General features: G+C 36.8%; 1 long non-coding RNA gene across 1 annotated transcript; it reads right to left on the bottom strand.

Moving 5' to 3' along the window:
- Positions 1 to 2980: 2980 nt before the first annotated feature.
- On the bottom strand, positions 2981 to 4728 carry LOC113293207. Its single transcript, XR_003332117.1, has 3 exons — positions 4456 to 4728; positions 3725 to 3933; positions 2981 to 3236 (listed from the first exon to the last, which is right to left on the bottom strand). It is a non-coding gene; the product is annotated as an uncharacterized LOC113293207 (long non-coding RNA).
- Between the last annotated feature and the right edge of the window lie 6779 nt (positions 4729 to 11507).

The raw sequence follows: 11507 nt of genomic DNA, 5'->3' as shown, positions 1-11507 counted from the left end.
CCAATTGATAAAGCAAACTTATATTCCCAAAGAACAACCTAGTATTATCAGTCACCTCACAATAATCTTAATCGACTAGCGAAACAAGATATTATGAAATCACAAACGATGAGACGAAGATGTTTGTGATTACTTTTATCTTTCCTATCAGAGAAATTAATCTGGAGTCAATTCTTTCAATTATACTCAATACGATAGAATCGGGCAAGATCAGAACACACGCAACTACAAAGAAAATAGTTGGGTCTGGCTTCACAATCCCAACGAAGTCTTTGAAGTCGTTAACCTACAGGGTCTCGATAGAAACCTAAGGTTAAAGGAGCATGACTCTAGTTTATGCAAATAGTAATGTACAAGAGGTGCGAGGATTAGGTTTCCCAGTTGCTAGACTTCTCCTTTATATAGTTTTTCAAATCAGGGTTTGCAATCCAAGTTACCTTGGTAATAAAGCATTCAATGTTCACTGTTAGATGAAAAACCTGATTCAACCAAGATAATATCTTTCAACCGTTAGATCGAACTTAGCTTGTTACACACAAATGAAATGTACCCTCATTTAGGTTTATGTAACTGTACCTAAACGTGTACACCATGTTGGTTCACAAAAAGTTAACCGAGGTTAGCCACATGATTACTCTCATATCAACCTTATTCATATTAACCATAACTAGTTCAAATGACTCAAATGAAACTAGTTAAAGAGTTGTTCAATTGCTATATTCTCATAGAATTATACAAGAACACAATTGAAGCACAATCGATTTGATTCACTCAAATCATGAACATTATAGCACGGTTTTGCAAAGATTGCATTCCTTATTATATAAATGTTTATGTTCATGTTTAAAACCGATTTTATAACTTTAACCTTCAAGTATGCAAACGGGTACGTATACTTGAAATACCCATACTAAGATTGAGTTACGCCAGTACGCAAACGGGTACGCAAACTTCAAATCCCAGCAGAAATTCTCGGACATGAACCTGTACGCCAATACGCAATGGGTACGCATACTTAGGTTCCCGTATTTCTCAAACCAACAGGTACGCAAACGGGTGTGCATACTATGGTTCCCGGACATGGATTACATATGTGCAAGAGTGCACAACATGACATATCCAATAATGGTTAAGTGTTCTAAACTCTTATTTCAATTATTGAAACTTTCTTAGACGATGACAATAGTCGTTTTTCACATACTATTAACATCAAAACAATTTCCAAGTTATTGAAATAATCATTACGAAACATTCCAAGACAACACCAAATGATTGTATCACACAAACCATGTAAGATATTAATCGGCAATCTTCACATGATATAAGATGAACTTGGTCGAAGCGAAAGCTTGCCAACACATATTTTGAGAAATATGTGCGAGTTAAACTCAACTCGAAATCTAAAATGTGTATATAGAAAACTATATCGTAATACGACTTATGTCTCAATATAGGAGATAGAGTAGAAATAGACTTTCCAAGTGATAGATGAGTTCAAGTCTCCACATACCTTTTGTCGATGAAGTTCCACAAGCTCCCCTTAGTAGTGAACGTCGTGAAAACTAAGCTCAACTACACAATCTATGTCCTAATCCAAGACATCTATAAATAGGCTAGAAATCAAGACTTATAGTTTTGATCACTAACATTAACAAACATGCTTGAGATAGCAACGCATGCGAGTTCGACGACCAGTGCTCTAACACTAAAGCTGCCATGCTTTTCACACATAACTTGCATCACTAAAGCCGACATGCTTTTCAGATAGAGATGAAGAAATAGAAGTAAATAATGAGAAATAATTCGCGTCCAACAGCAGTAGCACATTAAATGACACTTTAGCTCTTTTAAGCGACGTTTCTTCTTCTTTTGCTCCAAAGTACCTAAAACTCAAAATTAAACATAAGATACATAATTACAAGAAACTTAGCAAAGAAAGCATAAATAAAAGATAAATATCACCTATCATCTCACAAAAATCATATAAGATGTTCAAGGTAATTTTCACATGATAATCTTTTGACTTAATATTTAGTTTCCAACAAATAGATTGTTTCCAACTAAACTCGTCAAGAATACGACGAACATAGCTAAAGCAAAAAGCTTCCAACACATATTTCGAGAAATAAGCGAGATAAACGCGCTCGAAATATCAAATGTGTATAATGTAAAAGTCTATATAGCTATACGACTTAGTCTCATTAGAAGATAAAATAGAATATACACTACACCATTTTTCCCGATTAGCAACTAAATTTTGCAACAACTCTTACGCAGTTGCGAATTCGCAACTGATTTTCGCAACTGCTGAGAAAACCACATGTGCTGCCTGTTTGTGTGCCAGGTAACACCAGAATTCACATGTGTGACCCGGCTGTGCGCCTGGTAACACCTAAATTTTACATGTGTATTTTCGTGTCTAAATCTGCGCCGTAGATATAGTTGTTAAATAAAATCTACACCATTCAATTAACCCTAACCCATATACAATTAACCCTAACCCTAAATATGTTTCTCCTAAAAAACTCTGAAGTTCTCATTCTCTCTGTTTGAAAAACTCGATTAACAACTCAATCTTCAGTCAAAATCTCGATTAAGTTAACTAAACCATTTTGTTTTTGATGAAGAAGATCACTGTGTTCACTTTGTTTTTGATGAAAAAGATTACCGTGTTCACTTAATCTAGGGTTCATGGAAAAATTTCTTTGTCTCGTGAGGTTAGTTTGCTATAATGGATAAACTTTTCATGTGGGTTTTATTTAATTTGTGTTTTTGCTTCTTACATTTGGGTTTTAAAGACTTGATGTTCTTCCTCAACAAAAAAACAACAACCCAGGTTAGGATTTCTCCAAATCAAGTTCTCTTTCTGTTCATTTGAATTAAGGTTTCTGATTATTTATTTATTTTTGTTTTAATTTCGGATTGTACCAGTAGCTAACTATGTCTCCAGCAATTAAAGGTAACAAGTGGAGTGCAAGTGCGTGCACGTCGGCAAACGCTAGCTTTTACGTACGTACATATTTTCTATTCGCAAAAGTATACATAACGCTAGCTTTCTTGAACGTATCTTCTATTTTTACAAAAGTATGACACACAACAATACCATCAAAACTTTAACTCTGTAACTCGAAAAAATTCCTTGCAGATTGATGAAACCTCCTGTTAGGCAATGATGTTCATCATGTTCACCTTCTTCTTCTGCTATCTATGATTAGATTGAGTATTCTCCACGTGACCTACAATACATATACCTGGATTGAGTGATTATCATTCTTGTAGCATAATGTAGTAAGAATTACCAAGACTTATTGTAGAGACACACATGCTTAACTACAGAGGCTCAGCAACCCTGAGTGTCTCGACTCTCCAATGAATAAAGTCAGTTATAGTGAGACAGACTTACAAAGATCACAACAAAACTCTTGGTTAGTATCCATTCTTGTCATAATTATATTCTTGGCAGTATGACACTAAGAGAGATGTAGATTTATGAGAGTGCAGTGCGTTGGTGTACACTTTTTATACTTTCTATGTGTCTACATAATTAAGAAATTCTGATTGTATAATAATCGAACACTTCCATGGAAGAGTTAGTGCCTATACCTACAAATCGGTACCTTATAAGTTAGTGCCCGAGCCTACAAATCACTACCCAAGAAAGAGAAGTGATATAATGTATGAAGGCAACCAAAACCCAGATAGGTACAATGAAGCTGTAACTTACTCATCTTGGTCTTTCATGATTTCGGTTTTCCACATTTTGCTGCCTAGACTGCCTAGCTCTCTACTAATTTCTCCTACGCTCTTTTGTGGCAACTTCACCTCATCTGACACCTCATTTTGCCAACACGACACCTTTCTCTTTTAGTAGCTTGTTGTTCTTCGAGTGGCAAAACGACTTTGGGATGTATCCATCTTTGTTTCTGGTTCACCCTATACAACAGCGCGCATCAAACCAAATCAATCCAAATGCAAATATTAAAATAATAATGACAATACAGAATCGCTCAATTAAAACCACCGTCTTTTGACCATTGTTCTTCAATAATATGGGTTTTTTCTTAGAATCAAATGTTTCTCCAAAAATAATATCATGCAAATGGGAAGTAAAGTATCAATCCCGATCATCAGAATTTTGTATACATAATTTAAAAAATATCGTCTTCATTTGATTATAATTTATGAGAGAATAAGTAAATGTGAGTTTTTTCTAACAAAATCACTTTACATGATTATATCAATTTATATAAATTAACAAAGTTATTTCCGAAGTATACTAAGGTAAGCATTAAAACAAAGAAGACTTCGAGAGAAATTTCATCAAACATGGTTTGTGCACAAAATTGTCACAGCCATTCTCCACATATTAGGTGTCACACTTTTAGGGGTGGCATGAGAAAACTATGTCAAAATACAAAAAATGAAGCATTTAACTTTTCAAAATCCAACACTAACCTGATAATAATGGTGATAAAAAACTGAACTGGAATTGGAGCTCGATTTGGGTGGTCATCAAAATCATCAATTGGATTTGGTGCATCCCTAGTATAAGTTTGGGGGAGAAAATGAAATAAATGAACCCTAATCAAAATTATACCACTTAGGTTGTTCGAAACTCGATTTAGGGGAAAAGATGAAATCAAAATCAAGTTGAATTAATCATTAATACTTTCGTATGTAAAAAGGAAAATAGGATGGAAGAGAAACGAAAGAAACGAACTGTTTCTGCTTTCGTAGTTTGACGGCTGTGGATGGAGATGAAGACCATCCAAGGGCGATTGTAACACCCGTGTTTGCTAAAAAATACGGATGGTGTACGAAAAATACTGCGGTACACAAAAAATACGTGCGGGAACCAAATTTCTAAGCGTTTTCAGCTTAGGCTTGCTTGCCTTAAAGAGGGGGGGGAGATTTTATTAGACTTTAGGTTGTGTTAGTTTGGTAGTTCGAATTTTGATTCATATGTCAGGGGTTTCAGTACCCATCCCTCAATTTCTTAACTCTCTCTTGTTTGTGTTAATTGACTAATGTTCTTGACCGTCTATTGTTGTATAGGTATGAAGGAACAGTTTGGGATGATTTTAGCTCATGAAAAAGGAGTGTATATTGCTCAAGAAGGGCTTGTCAAGTATCTTCTGTGGTTGCAGGTATGAAGGTGAGTGGTTGCAGAATAATTTTTAACAACTCAATGCAATTTTTCAATATATAAGCTCAGTTCCGAAATGTTTTTTTGTGAATCTTTCATTCTATTTTTGTGGGGAAAGATTTGCTTGCGCATGTCTATTGAGACTAAGGGTGCACAAGAATCGAGCCGGACCGACGGACCGAACCGGAACCGGTGAAATCGTACCTGGTTTTGGACCGAACTGAGGTACAAGGTACAAGTACCGGTCCAAAAAATAGGAACCGAGGCTGAGGAGGTACAGTTACACGGTCCTGTCTAAGTCCCGTACCGTCCGGACCGAAAGTACCGACGATTTCTAGCCATTAGATTTAGGGGTAGTAAACTAATAACAGCCGTTAGATTAGGGGGTATATATAGAACCCTAACGCTAGGAGATCAACAGATGTTCGGGAGATCAACAGATGGGTTTCTAGCCATTGCTGCATGTCAGATACACCAGAGATTGAGATCAGTATTTTGAGTTCTACCGAGTACTGGGAGATCAACAGATGTTCGGGATCTTTTGCTCTTTATTGTTGCAGGCTGAATTAAGTTCGGAGGAGGTGCAGTTGGAACAAAGGGATCGATCTCCCATGGTGAAACTCTATTTGGTCTTTGAATGGGAGTTGTCTCATCCCATTGAACCTGAATTTGAGAACAAACCGCTTGCTTAGCTAATTAAAATAGGTACCGAAATCATTTTCTTCAATTGGTAAAGTTTCATATTTATAATTATTTAGTATTTGTATCCTTCATTTACAGAACAAGTCCTGCAGACAAAATAAATGACATTACATCCATGAAAGCAAGATGCATCCTCCTCTTTCCACTTACAAGATGTTGTGCTCTTATTTGCAAGAAAATGTTTGAGAATCAATTTACGAATGTGAGAAGCTTTGTATTTGCATTTGTATCTTGTCGACTTTCTAGATCCGCATGAAAGTCTCAATTTGAGACAGAGGCATTCTTCTGTAACCTTACTGTTCTATGACTAATATTGTCATGAGAGCTTTGGTTTTCCTCAAATTTACAGTGACAAAGTGCCGTTGAAATAATTCTTGACTGCGGGCTTAATTGAATTATTGGCTTTCTGTTATGTTTTGCCGACCTATGAAAATTTTCCAAATTTAGTACCCGAGATTAGACACTTTTCATATTCTGTTTTACAAGAGTTTTCATATTCATAGGAACCGACCGGTACCGGAATCGAACGTGTACCGAATGGTACCGGAACCGAGGTACACGGTACCGGTACCGGTCCAAAATCTTGGAACCGACCCTAGGGAGGTACAGGTACTCGGCCTCGGCAAGAACCGAGCCGAACCGTACCGTGTGCGCCTTGAGACTGTTGTTGTTTTTCAAGAGTGATACTTGTGGTTCGATACTTTTTTTTTTGTCAGGATTGATATTTTCATGAGTGATACTTTCATGCTCAGTTCGTAAAGGAATATCGTTGAGTTGTTTTTAACTGATTTATTTATTCACTAAATATATGGCGGTAGCTCGATACAATTTTCCATCTCAAATATGCCCTGACTAACTTGGTAGCTTAAAATCTATTAAATGATTTTTCACAAGATGCTTCTTCTACTTGTAGCGGTTGACTTATGTTGTTGCCGCTCTTCTCTGGCGTAACTGATTGTTCACTTGCTTCGCGAAGTACATTTAATTCATTATTACAAGAACGGTCTGTCGTTATATGGAACCTTGAGTTTGGTATTTGACCACTATGTAGTCACCAAGGCTTAGTGGGACAACATGACTCAACCAATCTTCCACACAGCTTGGTATTGTGGTAATTTCTGACTTTGGTTTTCCTTGTAATATCTTAGCTAGATGTGACTTTTTGTTAGTTATAAGCTCGTGTTGTCATGGATTTTGGTTTGTTGCAGGAGCGAGAGAGCTTATGTACTTTGGTTTGTTGCAGGACCAATTGGAATTTGTCTTGAAAAATGTTTGGACTTAGGGATGTCAGCTCAATGGCCTTTACGTGCATTGTGATAACTGTCAACTTGCGTCTTCTTTTAGCATGTAATTTGATCACAAGGTGGCATCGAGTAAGTGTCGGAGGAAGTATTTTAGCATGGTTCATATTCATCTTTATATATTCTGTAATTATGACCCCACACGACAGACAAGCAAGTTGCTTATTTTCATTGGATGTGTTTGTTTTTTGTGAAAGGTTACTAATTATGGGAATTAAACCTGTTGCTATGATGTTTGCAGGAAAACGTGTATTTTGTAATCTATATACTAATGAGTATTGTGTATTTATATCTGTCGGTTCTTCTTGCTCCCATTATGGCACTTCTCGGCGACTTTGCCTACCAAGGGTGATATCTGGAAACATATATCTCTTTATGTAGTCTTTATTTCGTTATAACACCACATTTTGGTGTTTAATATTCCAGGTTGGGGTGCAGTGCATGTAGTATTACTGATTTGTAGTCACTAAACACTCATGTTCAAGCTTATCATGCAGTACTGCTCGAAAAACCTCTCAAGCTTATCATGTATGTTCAGTTCAGTTTTGTATGCTTGTAAATTTCATAAATTTGGTAGCCTTACATAGGTTGGTATTCTTATAGATGATTTTGGTTTGTTTCGTGTAATCTGGGTTGTGAATTATGAACTTAAATCCAGGGACTATGGAGAACTCGATGAAGAATGCTGCAAGGATAGCTCAAGGGCTGATTTGTGTGCTTGGTGACTAGTGTTTGAGATGTACATATGGGATTGCACACTCAATCAACATTCATCCTTTGTGAAAGCATTCCTGTTTGGTAAGATGCCTTATCCACTTATCTTACTTCCTTACATTAACGCCATGCCTTCTCCCCTAGTTTTAGAAGATTAATTGGTGTGCTTAATGCTGGCTAATTATGTTTGCAAGAACTGCATCAAGTGATGTCGTTCAGAAGAAACGCATTTCGGTAAGTCTTTATTTACTGATCATTTATTTCTGTTGTTAAAAATTATGACATTTAGCTTCCTGCTCACTTAATCATGTGATTAAGTACGCGTAATTCTTGTGAAACTACCTTCACATTGCAATGAGAAGAGTCCAACATGTGATATACCTATTTCCTATGACTAGAGGCAACCTGAAGATGGCCAGTTGTAATGCAAGAAGGAACCCAGCTTCACTGGTGCTAGTAATGTGGCTAGAGGAGCAGACTGCAGTTACATTGGAGGCGCAAGGTGATTGGCTTAGGCATCAACAGAAATTACATGGAAGAAATTCTTGCAGTATCAGGTAGTTTGGAATAAATAGTTAGGTGGACTCTGATAGATTAAGGGTTCAATCAAATTCTGTGAGTAGTGTTTAAGCATTATAAGTGCCTACATTTCTTAGGTGGTATGAACACACTTTATGAGAAGTTTAAATTTTCTACTGATATACTATGGCTAAGATAGGAGTTTACTTGTCTAGTGATAATCACAGGAAATATAATACACGCGTTGGCTTGATTTTTTGTTACTCTATTTGGTCCAACACAGGGATATATCAAAGTGACAAGGATGATGATTTTTTGCATTATCTTTCTTCTTTGTTTCTTTCTTGTGTATCTGGAGTTTGCTATGGTAAATGGTATTCTCACTTAAGTGGTTAACAATTGATTTTCCTATGTTTCAGGGGTTTGCCGATGTTTCTCTTTGTTGTACACATTTCATGCAATTCATCAGGCTTATGATAGATTAGGATCATTTGTTTTGTCACGAAGACCACCAATGCTGGGAAAATTACGCCAAAATTGCATGTGATTGAGCTTGGTGCCCATCTAGGTATGCTAAAGAAAATCCCCAAGGTTAAGGTCCTTGTCCTCCTATTTTTTACAGTTATTTTCTAATTAAGCATTACACTGCCACATTTATAAACTTAAGTGGGGATTCCAGACTTTTTTTGGTTGTACTTATCATTTTTTTTAGAAACTTAGAAATGTTTACTGATTTTTCTATTAGTAATGGAGAACATCTTTGTTCAATGCACATTTAATGTCTCTTTCTTTGTTCAATACGCAATTGATATATCTTTCAATGAATTCTTAATTAAGCTGAAAATTTTCCAGGGAACTCTTGACTAGGTCTTCTGATGATTGACTTGACTTTTTTTTAGTTGCAAAAATTTAGCAACGGCCAGCAACTGTTGCTAAATTTGGAACCAGAATAATAAAACCGGGTCCGGCTAAAATTAGCCGTTCTAAGTGTTTTTGGTTCTAAATTTCGCAACTGCTCGAGGCTGTTGCGACAAGAATATAGCAACAACAGGAAACTGTTGCTAAACCTGTTCACAACGGGAGAAACCGTTGCAAAGTCAAGGAAAAAACAGTTGTCTGGACCGAAAACCGTTGCGATTTTTTTTTGCAATGGCTTAAGAGTTGTTCCAAAAAAATGCAACGCCACGTTTCGCAACGGCTAGCTGTTGTTGCAAGTTCCTTTTGCAATTGCATGCAGCCGTTGCTAATCCTGAAAAATGGTGTAGTGATACTTCTGAGTGATAGATAAGTTTTAGTCTCCACATACCTTTTGTTGATGAAGTTCCTCCAAGCTCTTCAGTAGATCTTCTTCTCCAATTAGTGAACGCCGTTAAGTCTAAAGCTCAACTACACATTCCATCCTAAAAAAGACATATCTATAAGTAGATTAGAAATCAAGTATATAGTTTTGATCAACTAAACTTGACAAACAAGCTTGAGATAGAAACGCTTGCGAGTTCGACCGAGCAGTGCTCTAACAACTCCTCCTTTGTCAATTTCAGTGACAGAACTATCAATACATATGGATTACAAAATAAATAAACTTTGTAGCTTCTCACCCATTATGCTTGATTTCCTTGGCTCTTCAACATTCCTTGAATTCTTCGTTACTCCAAGTACTCCAGCGATTTTGAACGTGTTCAACTCAACATGATTGTTGTTGAAGATCCGTAGCCATAATAATAAGAAAACAGATGTTCTCGGTCATTGTTATACATTTTCATGGTATTATTATATATAATCAAAGTCCAATTGTATCACAACTTTGAAATAATACTATGGTGATATGTATCACTCCCCCTTAGTCAATACTTCCATATTACAATGAAAACCCCCTTACATAATGATCCGTAAACCATACATAATGATATGTAAACCATATGTATGTAGTGTGAACTACCAAATAATTCTCCCCCTTTTTGTCAATATAAATTGGAAAAGACACGAAAACTATGGGATCATAATGAAATTTTCAAAAAGATACTTCATGACTAAAAGAGAACATATCAACTTTGTTTTGATGATTTCACATAGTCGAAACTTAGTGTATTCGTCAAGGAGTTTATAAAGATACAAGATAACTCCTACAATATTCCACAGCCGCACTCCCCACAAAGATATGGCGGTGTAGATGGTGGACTTTCAACAAAGGGCAAAACCGTAAAATCATGAGGCATGTTTTTGACACGGCTTTCAGGCATGCAACGATTCATATTTTACGAAGCCATGATGAATATGTTTTCGAAAAGCCTCCACTAGCTGAGCGTTCAATCCCTGACATTTCGTCGTGACCTCTATGAAGAATAACGTATTTGGGCGGTTCTCCGTAAATTGAGAGCTTAACTCCTTCAGGACGTCGGTGACACTCACTGTTCCCTGACTGCAGGAGAGAGACCCACCTCCACATAGAAGAATAGTTGGGCGGAGGACGCCTTCAGGACGTCGGTGACACTCACCGTTCCCTGATTATGTGGAGAGATTGTGCATAAATTCAGGCGGTTCTCCGTAGATTGAGAACACTAACGCCTTCAGGTCGTAAACAACATCGTGATTCCCTGACTATGCACCGTTCAGAATGGATGTGGCGCTTTAGCTAGCTAATATCTTTTCTGCAATAGATTAACTCTGCCCTGACATTCACTACTGAATTCCCAGAATAATTTATTATTGCTCCTATTCCATGGTCGAATCCACGACCTGATCCCATGGAATTGCGACAACAATTGCCCCCATTCCATGGTCGAATCCACGTCCTGATCCCATGGAATGGCAATAAAACAAATGTGTCATCTCATTACTCCGATTTCATGATCGAATCCACTGATCTCATGAAATGGTAATGGATAATGTTAATTACTCTGATTCTATGGTCGAATCCACGATCCCATAGGATGGTAATGCTTGTTCTATTATTCTGAATTCGTAGTCGAATCCACAGCTGATCCTATGAATTAATAATAAACAACTATTCATTTTATTGCTCAGTTTCATGAATTATTCTCCACTGAATTTCATAAATTAGTAATAAATACTCAGCAATCGGGCATCTGGACTATCACTGAGTAAGCCCCACCAAAATGGTGCAA

The sequence above is a fragment of the Papaver somniferum genome, chromosome 7 (genome assembly GCF_003573695.1).
Source record: "Papaver somniferum cultivar HN1 chromosome 7, ASM357369v1, whole genome shotgun sequence".
NCBI classification, from domain to species: domain Eukaryota; kingdom Viridiplantae; phylum Streptophyta; class Magnoliopsida; order Ranunculales; family Papaveraceae; genus Papaver; species Papaver somniferum.
The sequence above is the reverse complement of the archived record's forward strand: the minus strand, read 5'-3'. Positions and strand labels throughout refer to the sequence as shown.